Source organism: Petaurus breviceps, unplaced genomic scaffold (assembly GCF_028583685.1).
Source record: "Petaurus breviceps papuanus isolate PSGF00001 unplaced genomic scaffold, PetGlider_PUasm1.0 125, whole genome shotgun sequence".
In the NCBI taxonomy this organism is placed as follows: Eukaryota; Metazoa; Chordata; class Mammalia; order Diprotodontia; family Petauridae; genus Petaurus; species Petaurus breviceps.
In genome coordinates, this window is record NW_027185653.1 from 6,932,359 (window position 1) to 6,960,162 (window position 27,804).

The 27,804-nt window shown below is 37.4% G+C and overlaps 1 protein-coding gene across 1 annotated transcript in view; it reads right to left on the minus strand.

Moving 5' to 3' along the window:
* The window catches only part of LINGO2 (leucine rich repeat and Ig domain containing 2), a 1,702,561-nt gene that overhangs the window by 349,353 nt on the left and 1,325,404 nt on the right, over positions 1-27,804 (minus strand). The window lies entirely within an intron of this gene.

Below are 27,804 nucleotides of genomic sequence, written 5' to 3' on the forward strand. Positions count from 1 at the left end.
AAAGTCCTTGGGCCAATGCTTAATTATCCATTGAAGTGAAATAAAGACAAAAGTAAATAGTAAAACAGAAATTTTTACATTTGAAAGCTCTAAGGATTTGAAATACTACAAGGAAAGGATTTTCATGTTAGGAGATAAACACAATCTCAACTTTGCCTCTTATTCCATGCGGTACCATGGGTATTTCACTCTGACCTCTTCTTATCTATAAATTGAAGTGGCTGGATCAGGCGACCTCTAAGGTCTTTTCCACCTCTAAATTTATGATGGTAGGAGGAGAATGAAGAAGAAGAATGAACAAGATGATCAGGAGGAGGAGGTGGAAGAAAAAAAATTGAAAGGAAGGAAGGAAGCAAAGGAGAGAAGGAAGTCAGAAGGGCTAGAAGCAGCTGAGGTTTGTTGGCCATGCAGCTGCTGCCTGGTGGATGCTTTAGAGATCCCAGCATGCAGATTGTAGGGGGACAAAGAGACCAGTCTGAGAGGGTAATCACTCTTGCTTTAATTGGCTTGGATCTGGATCACTGTATAGGGTAGAGATCCTGGGGTACGTGACCAGATTTTCAGAGCATGTGGAAGCTGTAGAGAGGGCAGCCTATTAATAGCTCCAGAAGCTGAGAAACCTGCAGTGATTGGGACAAAGCTCCCCTTTCTGGTAGCAGAGTTCCACTGTGGCAAAATCTCAAAAGTCAAGTAATTGAGTGGCAATGTGAGCAAGCAAAGGAAGCAAAGCAAGCAGAGCAATATGACTTTACACTCCTATTTTGGGGACAAAAAGGATCAAAGGATGGAACAGGAGGAAGACAACAAAGTCAGAACTCCTGCACCAAAAGCTTCCAAAAAATATGAGCTGATTACAGGCCATAGAGGAGATTAAGAAAGATTTTGAAAACCAAATAAGAGAAGTGGCAGAAAAATTGGGAAGGGAAAGGAGAATGGTGCAAGAAAATTATGAGAGTCAACAACCTGACTGAAAAATATAACATCTTAAAAAATAGACATTCAAATGGCAAAAGTGGCTCAAAAAGATAATGAGGAGAAGAATATCAAAAAAAGCCAAATTTGTCAGATGGAAAAAGAATCTCAAAAGCTCACTGAAGAGAATCATTGCTTCAAAATTAGATTGGAGGAAATGGAAGCTAGTGACTTTATGAGAAAACAAGATACTATTAAACAGATCTAAAGAAATGAAAAATTAGAAGGCAATGTGAAATATCTCATTGGAAAAAACACTGACCTGGAAAATAGATGCAGGAGAGATAATTTAAAAATTATTAGACTACCTGAAAGACATGATCAAAAAAAGAACCTAGAAATCATCCTTCAAGAAATTCTCAAGGAAAATTGCCCTGATGTTTTAGAACCAGAGGGCAAAATAGAGGTTGAAAGAATCCACTGATCACCTCCTGAAAAAATCCCCAAAAGAAAACTCCTAGGAATATTATAGCCAGGTTCTGGAATTCACAGATCAAGGAAAAATATTACAAGCAGCCAGGAATATACAAATTGAATATTGTGGAAACACAATCAGGATAACACAGGATCTGGCAGCTTCTACACTGAGGGATTCAAGGGATATGATATTCCAGGAGCTGGGATTAAAACCAAGAATCACCTAGCCAGCAAAACTGAGTATCGTGTTTCAGGGGAAAAATGGTCATTCAGTGTAATAGAGGACTCCCAAGAATTCTTGATGAAAAAAACCAGAGTTGAATAGAAATTTGACATTCAGATACAAGAAGCAAAGAAGCATGAGAAGGTGAACAGGGAAAAGAAATGATAAGGAACTTATCCAAGTTGAACTATTTACATTTCTACATGGAAAAACAATAATTGTAACTTATGAGATTTTCTCAGTATGAGAATAGTTGAAAGGAATAGAAATGTATATATATGTATATATATGTATACATACACATATATGACTATATAGGAGGGTATATGGGTGCATGCATACATATCTGAGTGTGTGTATATATGTGTACATGTATACATAGACAGAGGGCACAGGATTAATTGAATAGGAAGCTATTATACTTAAAAGGTGAAATTTGGAAGTTAGAGAGGAATATAATGAGAGGAGATGGGGAGAGACAGAATGGGGTAAATTATCTCATGTAGAATAGGTAAGGGAAAACTGTTACATAGGAGGGGAAGAACAGGAAGGCAAAAGGGAATGAGTCAAACTTATTCTCACTGAATTTGGCTTAGGGAGGGAATGACATACACACTAAATAGGGTTTCTCACCCTATAGGAGAGTGAGGGGAAGGGGATGAGAGCGGGGATGATGGAGGGTAGGGCAGGCTTGGGGGGCACTTTTGAAAAGGTACAGGATCAAAGTAGAAAATAGAATGAGGGAGGGGGGTGGGATGGGATGGAGGGAAATGTAGTCAGTCTTTAACAATATATCCACTATAGAAATGTTTTGCATAGCTACACATGTACAACATATATATTATATTAAACTGCTTATCTTCCCAGTAAGTGTGGGTAATGAAGGAGGAATGGAAAGAATCTGCAACTCAAAGTTTTCAAATCAAATGTTTTAAAATATATATTATTATTGTTTTACATGTAACTGGGAATTAAGATATACAGGCACTGGGGCATAGAGATCCACTGTGCCCTACTGGAAAGTCGGAGGGGAATGGGGGAACATATGGGAGAGAGCAGATTGGGGGTGATATTCAATGGGATCACTGTTATAGGGTGGTGGATAGAGGAAAAATGGGGAGAAAATTTGTAAATCAAAATCTTGTGGAAATTAATGATGTAAACTAAAAAATAAAAAAAGAGAAAAAAAGAATTCCTGTTTCAAAACAATGATAACCTTTAACATTATGGTCATGGATATACAACAATCAGGTACATTACCTTCTATAAACATTAAAATATACAATGCAAGGCAGAAACATGTCCACACATAAAATATTGGCCACAATAAGAACATATAATGAAGGGAGAGAATATTTTTTGGCACTGATAGGAAATAATAAAAAGTTTAGAATATACAGACTAACTTCTGAGTAACATTTATTGAGATTGTCACTCAAGGCACTGATAACTTTATTGCTTTTATGAGATAAAACTAAGAAAAACCCATTCAGAGAAGATGTATAAACTATCATTATTATGTGGCTTATTTCTGCATACCTTGGAATAGCTCTATTCCATTGAAGAAAGTCATAATGTTAAAACAACTCTTGTAGCTTTTCCCAAAGTGAGATATTTAGATCACCAAGAAAATTCCAATCTTGGAGCTTACCAGGAAAGAGATTAGGAATTATGGTGAAGAAACTAGTTTAGAAGATTTAGGTTTTTTGCAATCTGTTGACAACCTAATCTCACAATATCAAATAACTTTAGGCCAAGTTAATTAACCTCTCTGGCCTCAGTTTTCTCTTCCATAAAATAAGGGACTGCATTAGGTGACCTCTGTGTTCCTTCCAGCTCTAAGTCTATGATTATAGTCTCTTTGCTCCAGGTCAGACTATCGCTCGTGCAAGTGAAGGCAATGCTGGCATCTTTCTGCCTGCCCTTTCCTAAAATGAATGATGTTCCTTATGAATGGAATACCTGAGGACTTGGAGAACCCTGAGACTTTCCATCTTGGACTTTTTCTTCAGATTTTGAATTCCTTTCGGCAAATCTTGGCTCTGAGGCTTGCTCAGCAGGCTGCTCCAGATGCCAGGCTTTATTTCAGTTCACTACTTACTTTGAGATTCCACAGCTAACTGCCATCCAGAATTAGGTAGTCCTCCATACTTTCCCATGAACTTCTGTTGTTCCACAAACAAGACATTTTATGTTTCACTTCACTTTCATTTCACTTCCTCTGGCTCTCCCTCATGCCTAGAACACGCTCCCTCTTCTACTCCAATTATTGATCTCTTTGACTTCCTTTAAGTCCCATCGCCTACTGCAAGCCTTTCCCCTCCCTACTTCATTTTATTGCCTTCCTTCTATTAATGATTTATTATTTATCCTGTATATAACTTGCTTTGCATAGATTTGTTTGTATGTTATGTACCCCATTAAATTGTAAGGTCCTTGAGGGCATGGACAATCTTTTGTCACTTCTTGTATCCCCAGCATTTAGCATGGTGCCTGGTCCATAGGAGGCACTTCATAATATTTATTGATTGATCTCTTCTGGACTGTGTTGCCAGTGGAATTGTGCACGGGAGAGAACTCCCTCTTTGCCACCTCCATTCCCCCAGTGCAGAAAAAGGGAAAAAGTAAAGTTCCTACTTCTGTTTACTCATGTCAGTGACTGGGAAAAGGGAACTGGAGCAGGTGGATAACCTTTCCCAATAGTCAGACTCATTTTCTTTCCTTTTCTCCTGCAAATATTCGCTCTAAATCTCATGCCCTTTATAAAGTGAAAGAAAATAGGCTAACACTAAAAGCTGAAAAGGATTCCCCTTAAATATCACCGCCTCTGTAACCTGTCCCTTATAGGCTATAATTTTATCAGTTGAATTGTGAAGTCTCAGTTATTAAGGGGTCCCCTGATCACCCCCTGCTACATCTCTACATGTGTGTATGCTTTGAAATAACCATAGTTGGGAGGTGGAGTCATGATGGTGGAGTGGAGACAGGGATTCAACTGAGCTCTCCCCATCCAAATACCTGTAAAAAATGACTCTAAACAAATTCTAGAGCAGCAGAACCTACCAAAAGACAGAGTGAAACAATTTTCCAGTCCAAGACAACCTGGAATGTTGACAAGAAGGGTGTGCTGTACCATGTTGAGACGGAAGCACAGGTCAGCATAGGCTGTGCCAGTGCAGACCAGGTCCTGGTAAACCCAGAGAAGCCTCCGGGGACTGAACCACTGACAGCTGTGCCAGTTTTCCAGGCTCCTCAACCCACAAAGGCCAAAGACAACTTAGAAGGTGAGTAGGAAAAGAGTAAGAGAAGAGCATAGCCCAGCCCTGGTCCCAACACAGCCTTGGCCCTAGCAAACCTGGAGCAAGCCTTGGGAGTGACTGAATTAGCAGAGGTCATAGCAGCAACAGTGGATTCTTTCAGAGCTCTCAGTCCACAGACAGGGAGGGGATTAAAAGCTGGTCACAAGGAGATTTACAGGGGTCTCTTTGTTGGCACTGATGCAGGACTCTGATGCTCGGTCCAGACTTGTATCTGGGTCGAAGTCCTGAGTGGCATTGCTTCAGGGAAGAGGAACACTGCCAGAGCAAAGCTTGTAGCAATGGTGGAAAGGGAGCCCTTCTCACAATTCCAGGGCACAAGAGTGTCTGTGGTCACTCACAGACCAGAGCAGAGCCCAGGAGCGCAGCAAACACCTCCTTAGATTGTGGAAAAAGCTGAAAACTAGAAGGTTTTATTTATTTTCCCTAGAAGTATCTTTGAAAATAGCTACACAAAACCTCTGAATCCTGGGACACTTTAACAAAGTCTTAAGAGGCTGGGGAAATGAGCAAACAACAGAACAAAACTCAGACTACAGACACTTACTTTGGTGACAAGGAAGATCAAAACATACAATCAGAAGACAATAAAGTCCAGCTCCTACATCCAAAGACTCCAAGAAAAATATGAATTGGTCTCACGTCATGGAACAGATCAAAAGGTATTTTGAAAATCAAGTAAAAGAAGTAGAGGAAAAATTGGGAAGAGAAATGAGAGTGATGCAAGAAAATCATGAAAAATGAATCAACAGCTTAGTAAAGGAGATCCAAAAAAATAACCATGGTATGCTGGAAAATCAACTAGGAGTAAATGTACTACAATGATTTCCAAGCTAGACACAAACAGTAAGACATTTACTTATTTTATTTACTATCAGCTTTATTTTTAACTCATCCATATTCTGGCCCCTCTAGGACTGGAGTTCTTGTTCAGGTATATTATCTAAGGTCAATGGGGACACAAGAGGCAGAGGAAATAGGCAGATACACTCATGGATTTTGATTAGACTCAACTAAAAAGGTTCTTAGCACAATTATCTCTTGATTAAGTAGAAACCTGTGTTTCAAAGAGTTGGTTTATTTTTGAGCTACAAAGCTATCTGCAAATGCATTATATTGATTGAAGTTAGTTAGGGGAGGTGTCTCACAAGCATGCTGAAATTTCAAAAGGCTAGATAAGAAAAGGCCAAGTGAATCATGTGTAGGCTTTTGGACAAATGGAGTGAAACTATAATTTGCCATTTCTTTCAGGACAGTAATTTTTGGAGCCTCATCAGATCATGGTCTTCAAGAGAACTGGGCTTGGTTAAACATTCCATCTGAATAAAGATCATAGCTGAAGAATATTCTTCTTTCTGATCACATACTTATTTAGTATACTATAGGCGTACATTTTCATTCTGCTACAAATGCAAGCCAGGAAAAGTAACATATGCTTTTCTCTCCAATAGGATTTTTTTCTGAAATAATATGATACAATGATTAATTAAATATTGCCATGTAACAAATATGATTCTTTTATATAGATTAGAATAGGCTTTGTGATTAAATCCTTAGCAATTGCTTTCCTGGATACCCATCTGTAATGGATGTACTCGTTACGGATCTATCAAATCAGGAGCCTGGATCCAACAACTTTCTGACATAGTAGCCTGAAATGGAGGAAACAAGTCCTAGATTTGGAATCAGAGGTCTAAGATTCAAGTGCTAACTCTCTGTGACCTTGGGCAACTCAATCTCTCTGCACCTCAGTTTCCTCATCTCTGAAAGTGAAGGGGTTAGACAAGATGATCTCTATTTCCCTTGTAACTCTCCATCTCTGATTTTATGATTCTTTGCCATATTTTTGATCCTACATTGTAAGAATCAATGAAAATCTACATACATTATAGCTTTTGCTGATTCCTTATTCAATTAACATTAAATATAAAATGAATTAAAATATAATTAAAAAGTACACATTAAACAGTTCATTCACCTTAATCTCTTTCTCCCTGTCACTAAAAAAAAACCAGACATTTATTAAGTGCCTACTGTATGCCAGGCACTGTGGTAAGCACTGGACACATAAAGAAAGGGAAATGACTAGCCTTAAGCTCAGGGAGTTTACAGTCTAATGGGGAGACAATTTGTCAGGCTGGGGTCAGGTTGTGAAAGGTTTTGAATCTAATGGTGATAGGGAGCCATGAGATGTAAATAAATAGGGAACTGACATGATCAGACATGGTACATGTCAGCATGTGGAGGAGAGATTTAGAGGGAAGAGGCTTGAAGCAGAGAAGTCACTTGTGAAACTTTTGTAGTAATCCAAAGGAGAAGTGGCGAGGGCTTCTACCAGGTAGCAGCCATGAGAAGAAGGATAGGGGATGGATTAAAGGTATATGGTGCAGTTAGAAATAACAACATTTGGCAACTGATTGGATATGTAGGATGAAGGATAATGATAAATCAACAATAATGTTAATGTTATGAACCTGGGTGACTGGAGGGAAGGTGTTATTTTCTAAAGTTCAGGAGAAAGGTAGGGTAGTTTTAGAGGGATAAAATGAGAGCAATTTGTGTCATGTTGAGTTTGAGATCCCTGTGTACATCCAGTTTGATATACACAATAGTACATATACTGATAATAATGCGGATACTGATAATAATGCCTATACTGATGAATGACTCAATCTCAGGAAGGAAACTAGGACCAGATATATGGAAACAAGAGACGTCTACATAGAGATTATAATTAAAACCATGGGAACTAATCAGGTCATCAAGCTAAAGAGTATACAGAGAGAACAAAAGAGCTTATATAACTATTTCTCTTGTTAATGTAATTTTTGTTTTTGTTTTAATAATGTGATAAAACTTTCTTCCCATTCTGCTCCATGCCATTCCCCCTCTACCTCTTCCCCATAGTTAACCTGGACTTATCCTTAGAGTCCTTTAGCTCTGATAGGTCTGCATTTCCCCTAACTTGATGTTTCCCAAGCCTCCACACCAAGTTCAAAGCCATTCTGTCCATTTGCATCATTCCTTTCTGAGCTCCCCTTTATGTTTTGGTTTCCACCATTAGTATGCAAGTTCTTGAGAATAGAGCCTATCTTGCTTTCTTATATTTGTGTCCTTAATAGTTAGCATAGTACATGCCGCATAATATGCCACACAATGAGGCAGGTAGGTGGTATAGTGGATAGAGCTCAGACCTGGAATCAGGAAGAACAGAGTTCAAATCCTGTCTTACTAGCTGTGTGACCCTGGGCAAGTCACTTAGCCTTATTTGCTTCAGTTCCTATAAAATGAGTTGGAGAGGGAAATGACAAACCCCTCCAGTATCTTTGCTGAGAAAACCCCAAATGGGGTCATTGAGAGCTGGACTGAATAAAAAGTGGCACATAATACTTAATAAATGTACTAGCATTGCAACTTAAGTTTTTTAATGTTTGTTGATACTTAGCAAATTTTGTTCAGCCTCTCATCTTCATTCTGAAAGTCTTTATTTCTAGATTTCTTTCTATATACAGAAAATTGCCATATTTTAAAAATACACTATTCTTTACTTATCTTTTGCTTTATCAGCTTTTTACTGTACTTAGGCTTATGATTCCTTGATTTACGTAAATGTTAATTTCTCTTTCTTTTAATTTTATTTATCAGTTTCCCCTCTCTGTCCATTTTAACATTTCCATTTCTCTCATCAAAGATGGTGTTGCTTTTTGTTTTTCTTTCTACTCCTACCTCTTATTTTTAATAGCATTCTTCCCTTTACCAAGAGATTTTTACTTATTTTGTTTCCCTTATTTCATCTTTTTTCTAATCTATTCTGAATTCTATTCTCCCCTCACTTGTTCTTTATTTATTCTATGTTGCTCATGAGAAGACTCTAGAGTACTAAATTTGAGCTCCTTCTTATATACTATTTCTGTTATTCTAGTTATAAATCATATTCCATCTCCCCTTGACCTTTTTCACTTATTAACATTTTAGTTTATGAATTTAATTTTTGCTTGGGCCTTATTTGACCATGCCCCACATCCAAAGATACCAATTCGTGAAGGAGGCATTGGAATGTGGGGAGGAATTATTCTGCATTCTGCGTAATTTGACCCAGTCCTAGTCCATGTTCTTATCATTGTCACTCATTGCTCTTAAGATTCAGATCATCCTATGCCTAGATCTATGTCCCTACTATGCCTTTCTATGTTGGCCGCCATGGAAGACCCACATAATCCTTTTATCTGGAGTGGAATACAATTCTGCTTCAAGAATGTAATCTCCTATTTTGTCCTTTTCCTACTAGACAAAACCTTATCTCTCAACTTTCTTCTCCACAGGAAAATTCTTTAGCCACACTTTCATTTGCTCTTGTACTATGGGACCAACTTTTCGATCTCTGCCTCCCCCACTTGCTGTCCTCCATTACTTTTTGCTCTTCTCTCGCATAGCTCCGCAATACTGGAAAGTCAATAAGTAGCTAGCCTTTTCTATTCTCCAGATGGGGGATGGGGAGAAGGCTGTTTTCAGCTCCCTTCTGCCTTTTGTTGCCCCTGGATTACCTCAAACTTGCTACTGCATTGTTCTCTTATAAAAGATATTAATTCACTTATAGGGGAGTGTGGGAATTGGTCCAGAGGCCAAAATCAGTTCTACCTTCCTTTTTAATTCTTTAATATTATCTTAAAACTTGAGACTCCTATATACCGCCTCCCCCAATAGTCCCTTGTTCTTTATTTTACATCTCATTCTACTTTCTTTTGTAAAAGAATAACCTGTGATCATGAGGGATTTTGTTTCATTGCTTAGCTTCCAGCTGATAATGTTGAACCTTTCTTGTTCTCCTGTTTGGAATGTGTGCAAGTTAAATATTCTTCTCAGCTCCATTTTTCCCCCAGAAGTGCCTCAATTGCCTCTCTTTTGTTTAAGGTTTATCTTTTAAGTGGATTGCTATTTTGGGATGTCATTCCTTTGTTTTATTGAAATATTCTAAGTACATAAACATAATGTATATAGTAAATTGTAGCTATGGAGTAGTCTTGAATTATTCCCACTGAAATTCCTTCAAAGCTGAGAGTCTTTCTCTTGTCTGCTTTTTAAGAAAATGGTTATTTGGTATTAAAATTTATAAATTTAGGAACCGCATGCTTAAGAGTTTCAAACATAGGGTGTTTCTTTCATGGAAATCTGTGTGATCAATATTTTGTTTGTTGTCTTTATTTATACGTTTAGTATATTTTCTAGTATCATTTCCTATAGTATGGTGATCCTGCTTTCCCCCCTCCTAGAAAACCTATTATTTTAAAGCTGTATCTGTGAATTGTATTTTCAAGGTCACATTTCATTGTACAAAATTCATATGCTATTTCAAAGTTATTGGCATTCTTTCTTTTGTGCCATTCACTCCCACTTCTGTATTTTTGAGCTCCAAATTTGTCACTCTTTTTTGTTTCTCTATTTTGAAAGTAGTCTCTGTTGTGATTTCTACCCTGTTTTTGTGTTGTTAATTCTACTTGGAGAGTTCTGATTTCTGATATACACCCCATTGTAACATGCCCTTTTAAAAGTTTTATTTTTCTTTTGAACTAGTCTGGAATTTCTTGTTGTTGTTACATGACCTCTGGGGAGTCTACAGAATTGTTTTTTCATTTCAAGTTATTGGTTCATTTTCTTTCATAGTATAATTCTTGTTAAATATATCCCTTTTTTTAGTTCTGACTGATTTTTCCTTCTGTCTTTAAGAAACTCAGTGTTCGTTTATCCGGTAGGGAGCTATGCTTAAACCTTGCTTTATTTTCTTCCACTTTTTGTCTTTCAACCTTATTCTTATATCTCCAATAGTTTATCACTCTCTTCACTCTATTTGCTTGGCCCCTCCCCTACTGCAATATCAAGAATATTTATTTTTTCACAGAACGTGCTAGCATGCTGTGGTTGTAAGGTTGTGGAAGGAACAACTTGCTTTCATCTCAGTGTTCACTCAGTGGAAGGAGGACTTCCTCCAGCTCAGGATTCTAGTCCCCTATTCATCATAGCTCCTTTCTCCCTGTCCAGTTTCCTGTAGCAACATCCTCCAAGTATCCACCCATCCTGTAGCAACAACTGTGCCTGCTGTGCTGCTTTTCTTTTTATGTTTGGGCAAAATCTCTGTTTTCTTATTCCTGTGGCTGTTGGGGGCATTCACAGTGAATCACTGGAATGATGGAACTAATCAGGAATTCCCAGGGCTAGATCTTGAAACCTATAAGATTGACTATGCTGGCCACATTCTATCTGAAGGGGCATCTGGGCATCAGGATACTTCATGGGAGGGTTAATCATTGACATTTCATTATACTATTTCATTTGCCTTTTATTTTATATGGTATTTATCTTCCTATCTCGTGTATTTAATTTTAATTGCTACAGATATGGACTAAATTTCTTTTTAAGTTTACTTCATCATCTTACTGATTGTGAGATTTTCTCTTTATATATTTTTGAACCTAGTGTACTTTTAGTATACCCAAGGTGGCTCTTCTGTTGTGTCTCAGTTACCAACATGGACAATGTGATTTCAACAATGAAATTCATGCTCCACTGAGAATATAAGACAAGTATTGGGTAAGTGCTGATTTTGTTCCAAAACCTGGGCTGTGTCAGGGGCACAAAGAAAGGCAAAAAACACCCCAAAACAAAAGAAAACAACCCAAATGCGATAGTTCCCACTCTCAAAGAATCACAAACTACTGGGAAGCTATCCCAGGAAAACCAGTGCCCAAATAAAATAGATAGAGTATGAATTGAAGCTAAGCACAGAGGGAAGGAACTAGCATTAGAGGGAATTGATAGAGGTTGCTTATAGAGGGGTGGGATTTTAGCTATGCCTGAAGGTAGCCAGGAAAATCAAGAGATGGAAATGATGGGGGGAATTCAAGTCATGAAGACTAGTAAGACAGTTGACCAGTTAGTCAGGTCAACACAGAAAATGCAGAGGTAGGGGATGGAGTGTTGAATTAATGAAAGAACAAAGAGCCCGGTTTCATTGAATCATCGAATATGTAAAGGAAGTAAGGTATAAGAAGATTGGGAAGGTAGGAAAGAGTGGCAAATAATGAAATATCTTAAAATCCAAATGATTTCATATTTGATCCTGGAGGTATAATATGGAGCCATTGGAATTTATGGAATGGGGGATGAGATAATAGATCTGTGCTTTAGGAAGACAAACATATAGATAGAGAATGGCTGGGGAGGGGAGAGACTTGAGGCAGGAAGAACAACCAGAAAAAAGGGCCAGGCTTGATGTGATGAGGCCTATAGGATGGTGTCAGAGATCATGAATGAGATATGGTGGACGAGAGACAGTGAGTAGTCAAAGGTTATATCTAAATTGCAATCCTCAGTGACTAGGAGAATAGTGCTGACTTCAATAGCAACAGCCAAGTTTGGAAAATGGTAAAGCTTGGAGGCAAAGATGAGTTTGATTTTTGACTTGCTGAGTTTAAGATGATGTACCTGACCATCAGTTCGAATTGTCCCTGAGGCAGTAGAGATATGAGACTAGAGGTCAGTAGAGGAGGTATGGCTCGATAAATCTTTTGGATAATCATCTTTTGTGATCATTAAATAAATGAAAATTAAGATCACCACATTAAATGGTATAGAGGGAGAACAGAAAAGGACTCAAGACAGAACCTTGGAGGTTCACCTACTATTAGTGGGCATGATTTTTATGAAGATCCAGCAAGGGAGAATGAGAAGGAATGATCAAGTAGGTTGGAGAAGAACCAAAAGTGAGTAGTACCATAAAAACCTAAAGATTCAATAATTAGAGATAAGATAAAAACCTATAAGAGATAAGGAAAAGACGATAATTGATAGCATCTGAGACTGCCGAGAGCTCAAGAAGAATGAGGACTAATAAAAGGTCATTACATTTGCAATTAAGAGATCAGTGCTAACTGGAAAGACCAGTACACAGCCTCTTTTCATCTTTTGGAGTCTGTATTTCATTAGGCATCTACTAATTTCACAGTTGTATTAATTGCTATTAATAATGATATTCATATTAATAGAGATGGGGAGACTGGATCTGTGAATTCCTCAGGATCAAGGATCAGTAGGCCCAAGTCAGGAAACTCCTACTACCAAAGCCACTTAGCACTTTCTCTGCACCTTAGTCTTTGATTTTTAGAGCACTGATAGATTAAGTGATTCCCCAGGGTTACACATAGTTTGTGTGAGAGGAGGGAATTGATCCCAGGTCTTTTTGGACTCACTTAGCTCTCTATCTATTATACAACTCTGCTTCTTGTTTCAAGAATGAATGAATGGATAAACAAATAAATAAACATACTGACAGCAATTTAAAAGTCAGGAAAAATCTGGGTTGTAGTCTGGGATCTGAAATATAACTGGTATAAATGACATGATCCTAAAATAATTCTTTTAGAGTATAAATTAGAAATGATTTTCTCATTTGTATTAGTGAAGGAAGTAAAGGGAGTTCATCCATGCTTTATCTATCTATCCTGATAGATAGATAGATAGATAGATAGATAGATAGATAGATAGATAGATAGATAGATAGATAGATAGATAATATATTTATGGTCTTAAGCTTTATAATTTACTCTCTTCCCAGCAACTCTAGTGACCCTAGTTCTATAATTACTTTCATCATTTTATAGATGAGCACTTGAGGTTCAAAAAGTTATCACTTGCCCAAAGTTACAGAACCAGTAAGTGTCAGAACCAGGATTCAAATACAGTTTTACTGATTCCAAGTACAATTATTTTTCTTTTTTATCACAGTATATTATTATTGATAATAATATCCTCCTTTTTTCCTCCTCCTCACTATAATTTTCATTTCTTGAGCACCTTTGTGCAAATCATTGTTTTAGTATTAATGACATGTCATTTTGTTATTGTTAAAGACAAAAACAATTTTTACAAGACAGGATTTCCAGACAGAGGATTCTGGGAAGATGGTGGAGTAGGTCAGAAAATTCTAAGCTCTCAAGATTTTTCCCCCACAAAAGAGATGAAATCGTACCTCAGGGTGAATTTAGAGTGATAAAATAAGTGAGTAAGGACAGAACAGGGGTCCTCCTGGGACAGTCAGAAAGATGAAGATAAGTCCCAGGATGAGTTTTAGTCCCTGTGAAGAGTAAACACCTCCAGGCTAGGACTTAGGTCTGAGCAAAAAACAAGTGGCAAGCCCTGGGGTTAGCTGAGTTGGGAGGCTGCCTCTGACCCAGCCACAGGAACTTTTATGCCCTGGGACAGGGAGAGTAATTGTGTGTCTGAGCTAGGGATGATAGAGGGAACCTCTGCTGACAAATAATGCCAGCCACAGCTGTGCTGTGGAGATGCAGTCAGGGTCAGAAGCCATCACAAGCCCAGTGAGTATAAAAGCAGTGGGGTGGGATACAGTTGACTGTGGGCATTTACAGGAGACTAAAGATCTTGGCTCCAGTTTCAGGCTAGAGGAGAGAACTGAAGGAAGATCAGAAGCCAGAGGAACCATCCCACATATCCCAGGACCAGAGGTGATTATAAAAATTAAGCCACTACAATTTTTTTAAAGCTCAGGCAAGGGAAAAAGAATAAAGTTACTATGGGAATAGAGAAGACTGGAGTTCATCTTCAGAGGAGGACACTGAAGCAAAGAAATCCATTTCTACCCTGAAGAGTAACATCAAATGGTCACCTGCTCAAAAAGAATTCATAGAAGAACTCTAAAAAGCTTTAAAAATTAAATGAGAGTGATTGAGGAAAAACTAAAAAACATAAGAACGATCCAAGAAAAACATGAAGATTATGAAAAGAAGTCAACCGATTAAAAAAGGAGATCCAGAATCCTAAAGAAGAAAATGGCTCCTTGAAAATCAACTGGGCAAGGGGAAGCCAGCAAAGTTACAAAAGATGAAGAAAAAATAAAACAAAATACAAAGAACTAAAAAATAGAAGAAAATGTGAAACATCTCATAAAAAATAAAACAACTTATCTGGAAGAGAAAACAAGAATAATCAGACTACTTGAAAGCTATGATCAAAAAAAGAATCTTGATATAATAATATAGGAAATAATGAAGAAAATTATCCTGAAGCATTAGAACAAGAGTGGAAGTAGAAATTGAAAGAATTCATAGATCACCACTTAAATATATCCTATGAGGAAAACCCATAGGAATGTTATAGTCAAATTCTGAAACCCCCAGATCAAGCCACTTCAATTTTTTTTTAAAGCACAGGCAAAGGAGAAAGAATAGAGTTACTATGGGAATAGAAAAGACTGGAATCCATTACAAGGATAAAATATTACAAGCAGCAACAAAAAACTAATTTAAATATGTCAGTGGCACAATTTGAATCACACAAGACATATCATTGGCAACAGTAAAAGACTGCAGGTTTAGGACCATCATATAGTGAAGAGTAAAAGAACTGGGGTTCTGGCCAAAAGAGAGGAAGAACTGACACATAGGAATGAGATGGGGGAGGAAGCCTGTTAGTACTGGAAACCTACTTTCATCAGGAATGGGTTTAAGAGGAAACAATACATATATATCTAGAAGAGTATAAAAGTCTTCTAAATTCAGAAAGAAAAATATTAGGGGATAAGGAGAGTGAGGAAGACAAGGGAGGGATCCTGGGGGGGGAGGTTAAGTAACAGAAGGGCAAGGTAGCAGGTAGGAGGGAAGTACAGGAGTTAGAAAGGCCAAAGAATAAGAGATATGTAGAAACATCAAAACAAAGATCAGAAGTAGAATTTGTGAGGGAAATGATATGTCGAGATATGTATGTATGTAGTTATATGTATGTTTGTGTATATATGTAAATATGTATCTCTATATAAATATATCTATCTGTGCTTAATTTCGGTCTTCTAGGGGTGGATGTGGGGAAGGTAGAAAAAGAACAAAGTAAAAAGTACAGAGCAGAGAGCAAAAGCCAACAAGGCAGCAAAGAAAAGGCGCGCAGCTCTCAGCACTACACTTAGTGTGCGCTATATAGGCTTTCCTGAAACCGAAGTGTATTCTATATATTTGGAATTCTCTCATGTCCTGCTGTGCACATTTTTTTCTTAGTTTGTATGTAAGTTTCAATATGTGCTTATGTTTCTTTTTCTCTTATCATTGTGTATTTAAGTTTTTGTAGTTGAAAAGAAAAACAAAAACACCAAAGCATGACTTCTGCCAGCACAGATTTTACCTTTAAGGAGACAAGATCTAGCTGTAGAACGATGACTTGATCTCCATGTAATGGAAAGAGTGCTAGATCTGTTTGAATCCCAACCATACCAATTATTGCCTATACGACTTAGGGAAAATTATATCTTCTCTGAACTCACCTCATTTATAAAATAAGAAGATTGTAAGGTAAGAACTCTAAGCTCCATTTGAGCCCTAAATTTGTAATGCTGTGAAGCAGCAAATTGTAAAGGGCCAGAGGTAAGAGTGGGGCAGCAAGATAGTAGAGTGGAAAAAATGCCTGACCTGAAGTCAGGAAGACTCATCTTCATCAGTTCAAATCTGACCTCAGACACCAGATGTGTAACCCTGGGCAAGAAATTTACCCCTGTTTGCCTCATTTTCCTCATCTGTAAAATAAACTGGAGAAAGAAATGCAAACCACTCCAGCATCTTTTCCAAAAAAAAAGGGGGGTCAAGGGTCACAAAGAGTCAGACATGACTGAAACAACTTCATAACAAAGAGGTAAAGGCAGATTGAAATGAAATTCAATGCCGCAAAATAAAGTGTTTTGTTTTTGTTTTTTAGTCAAAGTTTTGATTTCATTAATTTGGGAGACATTTTGGAAACACCACTTACCAATGGCAATTTTTATCTTTGTCAATCATAGTCTTAGAAATTTTGTGTGGGGTGGCTAGGTGGCACAGTGAATGGAGCACTGGCCCTGGAGTCAGAAGGACCTGAATTCAAATCGGGCCTCAGACACTTAACACAAAACTAGCCATGTGACCTTGGGCAAGTCACTTAACCTTAATTGCCTTCCAAAAATAAAGCAAAAAGAAAAAGAAATTTTGTGTGGTGAGAGGTTATATGACTTGCTCCGCCACCCCCACCTCCCTGCCTCAGGTCAAATAGGAAAAATGTGAACCTGGCTCTTCCTGTCTTCAGGGCCATTTCTTTATTTGCTCTGCCCTATTGCTTCTCTTAAATCCCTTCCTTGTATTACATTTTCAACAACTTTCTTGACAAAGTGTTTTTGCCTCAGGAGCAGAAGTATAAATGAAGAGCACATTTTCCTAAATCTGCACTTTAGGCTGTTTAAAGATATCTATTATAGCTTTCGTTATAAGATGGAGGCCCTTCAAGAGACATTATCTTTTCTGCAGGATCAGATTGAATAGCAGATTGTCTTTAATTTATCTGGGAGTAGGGTTACTAGACTACAATTGGCACAGTGTTGTACTCAGTATATGATTAGTGCCTTGGAGCACAATTGAAAAGGACTCTCCAGTTTAGTAGTTTTCAACATGTGGTGCAAGGATCACTTCGGGGAGTCCCTGTGACCTTTGAAAGAGGTCCACAAGGTCAAGGTCAAAACTATTTTTGTGTTAATTTTAATTTCTAATTTGCTAAATATCAGCAACTGTAACCACATGAACAGAAATTCTTTGGGGAGTACTTGCTAATTTTCAAGAATGTAAAAAAGTCGACACTGTTGCAGGAGTCTCCTAACCAGCCTCCTGGTCTTCACTCTTCTTCCTTCTAATCTGTTTCCAACATCCATGTCAATTCAACTTTTCTAAAATACCAATGAAGACACATCATCACCTTGCTCTTATTTTAAAGTGTTCTCCACAGCCTATGGAATGAAATCTAAACTATTTAGTGAAGCTTTCAAGGCCAATGGTAATTTGTCCTCTCTCCAGGTTTTATTTCTCTCTGCTTCAACTCAACATATCCATTCGATATCACCCCAAACATACATGCAAGATCCTGTCCTCTCTTCTCCAATTATCTAAGTCTTATACTACTTTTAAAGCCCAATTCAAACGTTACCTTCTCCACAAAATCTTCCATTCCAGTTCACAAAGCATACTCTCTCCTCTGAATCCCTATAGTACCTTATGATTCAAGTGACATTTTCTATGTGGTATCTTGTGGTGTGAATTATTTTGTGTGTATGTGCCCTACCTCCTAAATCAGACTGTAAGTTCCCTGAAGGTAAACATAAGTACTACTACTAACTCATTGTGTGCGTTTCGACAAATAATTTGACCTCTCTGGGTCTCAGTTTCCTCATATCTAAAATGAGGAAGTTAGATTAGATGACCCTCTAAGGTCCTTTCCAGTTGATACAATCTATGATCTTAGTATCCTGTGAATTAGCTGATCTGTTAAATCACTTTTAGCTCTGACATTCTCTGATTGAATAATTTTAAGGCAAAGTCTGTGGCTTTATCATTTCTGCATTCCATGATCCTAGTATGACATATGGAAGACATACAGTCTTACCTACCTAGAAGGCACTTCAAAGGCCATCTCACCCAACCAGTACCTCAATAGGAATCCACTCTACAACATTGTTGTCACCCAGAGAAAGAAATAACCTGACAAGATCTATATGTAAGGAAAATAAGTCTAGCAACAGTGTGAACGATGGCTTGCAGGGGAAGAGAGAAGAGGTGGGAAGACAGAATATTGCAATAATACAGATGGTTCATAAAGAGGGTGACTGAACTAAGGAAAAGGCAGGAGAATCCAGGTGGATGAAACAAGTAAGAGAAATACGAGAAAGAATCAAAAAGACTGTTATTGAATGTAAGTCCAAGGAGAGGGACGTGCCAAACATAGCAAAGTGGTTTTGAACAAAGGAAGCTGTGTCCCAGGTAGAAATAATGGAATAAAAAAACAAAAACAAAAACACCCAATAACAACAACAGATTTTTTTGGGAAAAATACTAACCTCGGTTTTGGTCATAAATCTGAGGTTCTAACAAGGTGTCCTGGCATAGACACCCATGTAAATAGTTGTAGATGTGCGCCTGGAGTTCCAGAGTGTTCTGTGCTAGACAGATTGGGGAATTATGTGCTCTGATGTGATAGATCAAGTTGTAGAAATCAATGGTAATGCCAAGGGAGAGAATGGAGAGAGAAAAGGATTAAGGATGAAACCTTGAGGGACACTTACTTTAAGAAGCCAAGGGACCAGGTATGGAGATTAAGAAGGAATAGATGGATAGGTGGAAGAAGAATGGAAAGAGTGTGATGTCTCTGTAGCTTAATAGAGAAGAAAATATGTAGAAGGATGCCATAGTGGAACAGTTTCAAATTGGTCAGGACTGTCCAGAAGGATGAAACCTTGAGTAATAATCATAGCCAGCATTTATATAGAGCTTTAGAGTTTACAAAATTATTTATATGTGCTATCTCATTTGATATACCATGCTCTAATGACAATTTTAGGACCTTATAATCTCTCACATGGTCTATGATCTCCCAATTAGTCTATGTGCCTCCAGTTTCTCCTCTTTCTAATTCATTCTTTATATCACTGCTAAAGATATGTTCCTAATTTGCAAGTTTAATCACATCATTCCTTTGCCTCAAATTTTATTTTTTTTGCTTATTTTTTTTTTTGGATGGCAATATCAAGTGTCTAAGGCCAAATTTAAACTCAGGTCCTCCTGACTCCAGGGCTGGTGCTCTATTCCCTGTATGACATAGCTGCCCCGCCTCAAATCTTTAAGCATTTTTAATAATAATTTCTTTCTTTTTTATTTAACAACCCTCGTTATTGCCTCCACTCCCCACCAATATGGTCATGACCTGTCTTTTACAATTTATTTTATACTATTCCCCTTCATATACTTTCAGTTTCAGTTGCAACTGGTACTGTCAGTCATGAGCACTACTGGAAAATGATGTCAAAATCTGGTTGCCCAGAGAAATTCATCAGGATTGTACATCATTTTCAGGAAGGCATGCTTGCCTGGGTTCTTGATAATGGACGACGCTCTTGAGCTTTCCCAGTTACCAAAGAAGTGAAACAAGGCTATGTGCTTCCCCACATGCTTTTTAGCATGATGTTTTCAGCCTTGTTGTCAAAATCCTTCAATGAGGATGAACATAACATTAAAGGTCAGCTACTGCACTGATGGTAAATTCTTCAATACAAATCAAGACTAGGGTGGAAGGAATGTTGTTGCATGATTTTTTGTTTGCAGATGATTGTGTACTCAATGTAGTCTCTGAAACTGAAATGCAAAAAAGCATGGATAGATTCTCTGTTGCGTGTACTAATTTTGGCCTAACAACACCAAGAAAACACAGGTGTTCCATCAGCCAGCACCACAACTTCCATATGTGGAACCATTGGTTACAGCAAATGAAGAATGTTTGAATATTGTGAATAAGTTCTCTTACCTAGGCAGTATACTTTCCAGGAATGTACACATTGATAATGAGGCTGACACATGCATTGCAGAAGTTAGCTCAGTGTTTGGGAGGAAAGTTTGGGGGAGAAGAGGTATTAGACTGACTACCAAACTGAAGGTCTACAGAGCTGTTGTGTTGACCTCATTGTGGTATGCCTGTGGAACCTGGACAGTATAGAAGTGCCATGCCAGGAAAGTGAATCGCTTCCATTTGAATTGTCCTGAACTGAAAGATTCTGAAGATCACCTGGCAGGATAAGAAACCAATCACTGAGCTCCTTTGTTGAGCTAAACTGCCCATAATTCAAACACTATTCAGAAGGCACAGTTCCAATGGGTTGGCCACATTGTTCAAATGTCAAATGTATGCTTACCTAAAAGACTATTTTATAGAGAACTCATATAGGGCAAGCACTTACATGGTGGTTAGAAAAAGTGATACAAGGGGCGGCCAGGTGGCTCAGCAAGTAAGAGCACCGACTCCAGTGTTGGGATGACCTGGGGATCGAATCCAGGCTCCGATACTTAGCACCACACCCAGAAATAACTGGTTGTGTAACCTTGAGCAAGTTACTTAACCCCAATTGCTTTAAAAAAAATTAAATTAAAAAAAAAGTCATACAAGGACACTCTCAAGGTCTCTCTTAAGAACTCTGAAATCAATTGCATGACATGGGAGACACTGACACAGGACCACCCAGCATGGCATGCCCTCATCAGAAAAGGTGCTTGGCTCTATGGGCAAAACAGGATTGAAGTAGCTTAAAAGAAATATAAGATGCACCAATTTAGAGAATCCACCCCAAATGTTCACATGGACTATTTGTGCCCCAGTCTAGCGTAGAGCATTCCGAGTTTGTATTGGTCTGATTAGCCATAGTTGGACACACTGTAACATGACCTCAACATAGTGATTCAATTTTGGTCCTCTTAAAGAATGAAGGACAACAAGTTCCAGACAAATTGGTGTACATGCCTCCTTCTTCCATCTTCTCATCTTTACTCAAGTGGCCTTTTCCCTATGCTTGGAAAGGCTTTATCCCATTGCAGACACAGCACTGAAACTGAAGTCATGAAGACTTGGGTTTGAATACTGCTTTGTAGTTGTATGCACAATAGTTGCTTGAAACAAATTATCTGATCTTTCTCAGCCTCAGTTTCTTTATTGGTTAAATGGGGATAATTATAACAACCTCACTGGGTTGTTGTGAGGCTTATATGAGAACATCTATATAAATCTTTAAGTGCTACATACACTATTAATTTATATAACTTATGTTATTAGTATTACTATATTATTGTTATTACTCTTGAAATGCATGGCCCAATTCAGATGGAACCTTCTCCCTGAAGTTTTCTGTTTCCCTCAGTTGTAAGTCATCTCCTTCTACTCAAGTTTCTCATAGAAATTTGGATTTCCAGTTGGTACTCATCACATCACCTAATATTCTCATCAGTTCTTAAGGGTTCAATTCTGATCTCTATGTAGATAACTTCCTGATCTATATATCCAGGCCTAGATTCTCTTGAATACTTTGTTCTTATATCACAACGTCCTATTGAATATTTCTAATTGAGTATGCTGTAGGTATTTCAAATTCATCATGACTAAAACAGAACATAATCCTTCTTCTCTTATGAACTTCCCTATTATTATTGAGGACACTGCTATCCTTCCAGTCACAGAGGCTCACAACTGTGGTGTCATCCTAAATTCTTCCTTCACCCCATGTATCCAAGAATTTGCCAACTCTTGTCATTTCTACCTTCACAGTACCACTATTGTATATCCCCCTTTCTCTGAACATATAGCTACTATTCCAGGCCAGACCCTTGTTAACTCTTGTCTAGACTATTGCAATAGTCTTCTAATTGGCTGCCCCATCTCAAACGTCTTCTAACTCTTAAGCCATCCTTCACACAGATGCCTATGTGATTTTTCTAAGGCAGAGGGGTTGACCATGTCACCCATCTCCTCAATAAATGTCAGTGGTTTCCTGTTACCTATAGGATCAAATATCAAATCATTTGTTTGGCATTTAAAGCTCTTCACAACCAGGTGCTTTCATACCTTTCCAGTGGTCTTATATTTTCTTCATTTCTATATACTCTACAATTCCAGATATTTTGGTCTATTTCAAATTTGTCAGACATGACACTTCACCTCTTATTTCTGTTGTTTTCCTCAGTTTTCCAATGTTTTGAATATTTTACCTCCTCACCTTAACTTCATAAAATGCCTGGCTTTCTTAAAGAAAAAACTCAAATACCATCTCCTGTAGGAAGTATTTTCTAGTACACCATACTTCTAGGAGCTTCTGTTTTCCATCTAGTGCATGTAAATCCTCCATGAATTTATTTATTTTCATGTCATTTCTCCCATTGGAATGGAAGATCCCTGAGGGTAGAGACAATTTTTGCCTTTCTTCGTGTCCCCATTGCTTAGAACAGTTTCTAGAATACAGTAAACATTTAAATAAAGAGACCTTAGACATTTTTTACAGTCTGGTGAATCAACATATGGACCCCCTCTCAGAATAGGGTTTTTAAATGCATACAAGAGAATGATCAGAGTTACAATGAAAAACAATTATATTGATATAAGGCTGCATTTTTTCCTATTCAAGTTAATGCTCTCTAGTTAAAAAAACCTCTGACAATAAATGCTGGTTGACTATCTGTTTGATATATTATAGTTATTTGAATATATATGGTACCCTCAAACTCATTAGATTATAAATTCCTTTGGGATAGAAAGCATCCAATTTGGTGTCTTAACGTGGCTTTGTAATAGTAAGTGCCTAGAGAACCAACTTAAGTACACAAAACATTCTAAGATATTATAGGGCACAAGCCCACCTGCTTGAGTTAGGGCCACATAGCAGAAGCACTGTCAGGATAGATGGCCGTGGAAATTTTATTTGAGAGCAGTGACTAGTCTCAGGGAGTATCTTTTTTTCAAAGAAATAAAGGGAAAGACTATTTAAGGATTTAGGCATGAGGTTTAATGTAAGAAAAACTGTACCTTACCTAGATATCAGTAGACCTTTGTTAATTCTTTTGTAGACAGATTACTCTTCCAAAAAGTACAGTCTTATGAAAAAAAAATCCAAGTGCCAATGTGGTCTAAACCATGGTAGAGACAGATTTTGCTCTTAAGGTAAAATGAAGTATAAGCATTGTTTTCTTCTCACCACATCTTTGGTTTGGCTCTATTTATTGCAAGTTCAATTAAGAGTCATAATTCTTCCTTCAAGCTGATTTCTTTGTTTAGAAAATAGTGAGGTTAATCATGGCATTGGCTTAAGAAATATCATTTATTCTTGTTAAGAAGTAGTTTTCATATGACCTTTTCCCCTCAATATTAACTATACAGTGTCTCTATTAAAAGTCTATGAGTTTTTAGAGAAACATTAAATCTGTAATTTAAATGCTGCCTGATTGATAACTGAGGCACTAAAGGATGTTATGTATAGGTATATATTAGAACGATTTCCCCACCTCAGAATTTAGTCAGTGGACCATGGTGATTCATTTGCTACCCATTTATCCTTTCAAAATGACTTGATTGTAAATGCCATAGTTGACAATGAAAATGTCCATTTCTGAGGTCTATATAAAGAAGTTTTTTTCTTGACACAATAACACCCAGCAACATGGATTAATTTTGCTTGCTCTATGATCAAAAATAGATCTTTAACTAGGATATTAACACCAAAGTCACATAACTTGTTGATACTCATTTCTTTGCCTCAAGAAAAAGTGGGCTAATGCCCTTGTAACCAAGATTTCCTCTGATCTGAATGAAGTATAGGATTCTTTATGGGAACCTGCTTCTGCAAAAGAAGTTAGCATATATGGCCAATGGCAGTACAGTAAGAGAAGAAGGCTTGGCATATGTCACTAAATCATGGTACCTTTATGTCTGAATAGATTTTATGAAACAAGTTATATTTTGTCATTTTGTCTTTTATAAGAGACACATAAGAAATCCAGTCAAGATGGCAAAAAAAATTCCAATGATTGACTCCTTTGTTATGCATTATTTTCTCCAAAGTTAATACAATTCCACGTAGTATTAAAAAAAGAAAATTGCCTAAAGGCAAGAAAATGGTTAGGCAAGAATCCATAAAACTCATGCAACCCTGACAAGGAGACAATAACTTTGGATAACAAAACCTTGGACTGCTAAAGCATTTAAAACTTTATTTTATTTGAGGGATAAATTCAGATTCAGCAACTAGGATGTAACCAGTCTTGAAACTGTATCTTTTGAAGAAAGTGCAGTAGCGAGATTATTAGCACAGAAAAGAGAAGGTTTAGGAGGGATAGCAATGGTTTTTTCAGTCACCAAGATGAACTCATGGAAGATGAACTCAGGTTATTCTGCATAGGGAGAGAGGCAAAATGAGTGGGTTATAAGGCAGATTTCAATTCAATATAAATGCAGCATGCCATCTAGGTTAACTCTCCCCAAATCTGCTGCAATCAGTACTTTGGTAGAAGGTTGCTTACTGTTTCTCCACTTGGGATTCTAGAAGTAACTCTCAGGAGTTTGAGATGTTTCTAATTCTCATGAGTCCCTAGCAAACTCCACAAAGCTGATTAGCCATTCAAATTTAATTAGCTTTTAGGAGTATTTATTAATTTGTTATAGATAAAATTGATGGTATAAAAACATTCATCCTTCCCTCACTCCTTCCAAGTCCAAGACATAATTTCCTACAGAGTCTAGGAGAAAGTGAACTCAAACTTAGAAAGTACATATTGCGAAACTCATAGTTCCTGGTGGGAACTCCTTTGTGGAATCCTTGTAAAATTCCACTTAGATGTAGTCCTCTGTTGAACCTTGACAAGTCAGTTCCTTTGTAGAATCAGTAACTGTATGCTACCTGAAGCTGCTTTTTCTCAGTCTATCTAATTTGCCCTTTCTCAGCTCCCGGGTGGATGTATTGTTCATAACTGATCTAGTCTACCCATTGATTCACCCAATGGGCTCCCTTTCTCTCCCCCTTACTGTTCTCTGGTTTCAGAAACAAGAGTCTAACTCTTTCAAATATTTCCTGAAGGTTTAATTTCCCCCCCTTGGGGCAACCAAGGTTAAGTGACTTGCCCAAGGTCACAAAACGAATAAGTATCTGGGGCTAAATTTGAACCTCAGGTCTTCCATATTCCAGGGCCTCACTCCTGGTTCTCTCTACTGCATGACCTAACTTCCCCATGAAGCTTGACTCTTGAAATAACTACTAAATTCACTTCTCTGGCTATGCATAAGCCTAGAGGTATATCTAATTCTTCAACCAATGCCAATACATTTCCTATTTATCTTAATCTTTTTTCACCTGACTCAAAAGCACTCCATTCCTCCCAAATGGAATAAAATTGGTTTTCACATAACTTATTAATTGATTGATTGGTTCAGTAGTGGTATCTAGGCCTTGCTCACACCTCTGACTGATTAATTTTTTAGCAGGCCATATAGCATCTTGTTAGTTATATTAATTAGTTTTGAGGATTGTAGAAAAGTTGTCTTATATAAGAAAGAACCCTCTAACAGTTAAACAATCACCAAATCTCATGGAATGGGTTGAATTATGATCTCATAAGTTTCCTGTCAGTGGGGTATTCAAGCAAATATTTCTGGATTCTAACATGGGATCTCTAAAATTCTAATATTGCCCAAGAAGTCAGAAAATAGAGATAGATTTACATGGTGAGGTGTGCATGTGGGGGCTTCTTTACACCTAAATATTTGGTACAATATTAGCTTTCACAGTTCCCATTTATTTAATGCTTTTATAGGCACAAAGCAAAGGGACTCATGGGGATTAGAAACAAAGTCAGGTGGTTAAATATTTAAAGCACATCCCTGTATTTTTCTACAAACATTGCTTCAACTCAGCAGAACAGTAGAAGGCTCAGTGAATGAAATCATTACTGTATTGGAGACTTGGTGACTGGAGGCTAAAAATAACAACAATAATAATAACTAGCATTTGTATAGTGCTGTTAAGTGCCTTACATCCATTATCACATTTGAGTCTCACGACACCCCTTCTCACATCTATTCTATAATGGCTTCTTTGAAACTTACATCAATTCATCTCCTGTTCTGTTTTCTGGGGCCACAGTGATCTAAAAGTCTATCTGTCTTTCAGAAGGCATCTATTCAAATATTTGATTAGCACTACCCCTTTCCTTGCTGTCTCATTGCCTTCCCCCCACCCCACTTGTCTCCTACAGGATTATCATTCACATTTCTTTCAACCTCTTTCTTCACTATACTGGACATTTTCTAGCTTATCAGTATGCTTATATTTAACCCAAATAACCTTTCTGAGAATAAAAGCTCCAATGACATAGAATAATTGAACTTTGACAGTTTACTGGGAAAATTATAATAATGATTGTGTGCAATAAAGTTACTGGATTGAATCCTGATATTCTCTATGATCAATTTTCTTGACAGAACATTTATATATAACTTGCCCTGGCTCATTTGGGGGTTAAATTTCTAGAGGTTATGCCAAAGTTCATTTTGATTCTTAATATATGTGATCAATTTTCTTTTCTCTCTTATTTATGCTAATCTTAAAGATGTCCCTATCATTTTGAACAAATGTATACCACATCTGATGCCAACCTGTATTTTCAGTAAAAATGTAATTAGTTTTTAAATAAACAGGGCAAGCCAAGATGGGTGTGTCTTCTTCCTAGTTGTAAAATTTTCCCTGCTATTTCAAGCTATGTACACAAGGACTGAAAAGCAGTGATTGATGAGAGGATAAAATAACAGGGAAATGGATAAAGCCAGATAGATAAAAGTCTCAAAAGGGAAATAAAGTGACGGAGCAGCTGCCCTTGTCTTAATTGAAGTATAAATTTCCACAGCTAGATTTAAGACTTCATTTCAATCAAATATCCATTAAGTTTTTTTTTTCTTTTGCAACATGTAGTACCAGTGGGCTGAGCACTTCCGATCCTCTGTATGAAGAGGAATTAAAATTTTAAAAAGCCTATATAAAAATCTTCAATGTTGTTCCATCAGACACATGGCCAGATTCTATAAAAAACATATTAACTGTCTCAATGACCTGTTAGAGCTCAGGACTTCATTTTTAAAATATTCTCCCAGAAGCCTCAGTATAACTTGCCATCAAACTGGAGAAAGCACCTCTGCACTGCATCCTATGCACATCTGTAACAACAAAACTCATTTGATATGCCCTTTTGAAGCAGAATTCTTTCTTGATCCTACTACTTTTTAGCTCTTTTGCATACCCATACCTCCTCAAATGATCACTTGTATATGTATCTGCTCATATGTTGTACCTTTCCAAGTACAAGATAATCTCCTTAAGAGCAAAAAACTGTTTTATTTTTTGTCTTTGTACCCTCCATCTCTTTGCATATAGTAAATGCATAATAAATGTTCATTGTATCAGATTGGAGGGTGCTGCTACAACATCTTAAGTTGCAGAAACTCCTGTTTTTCCTG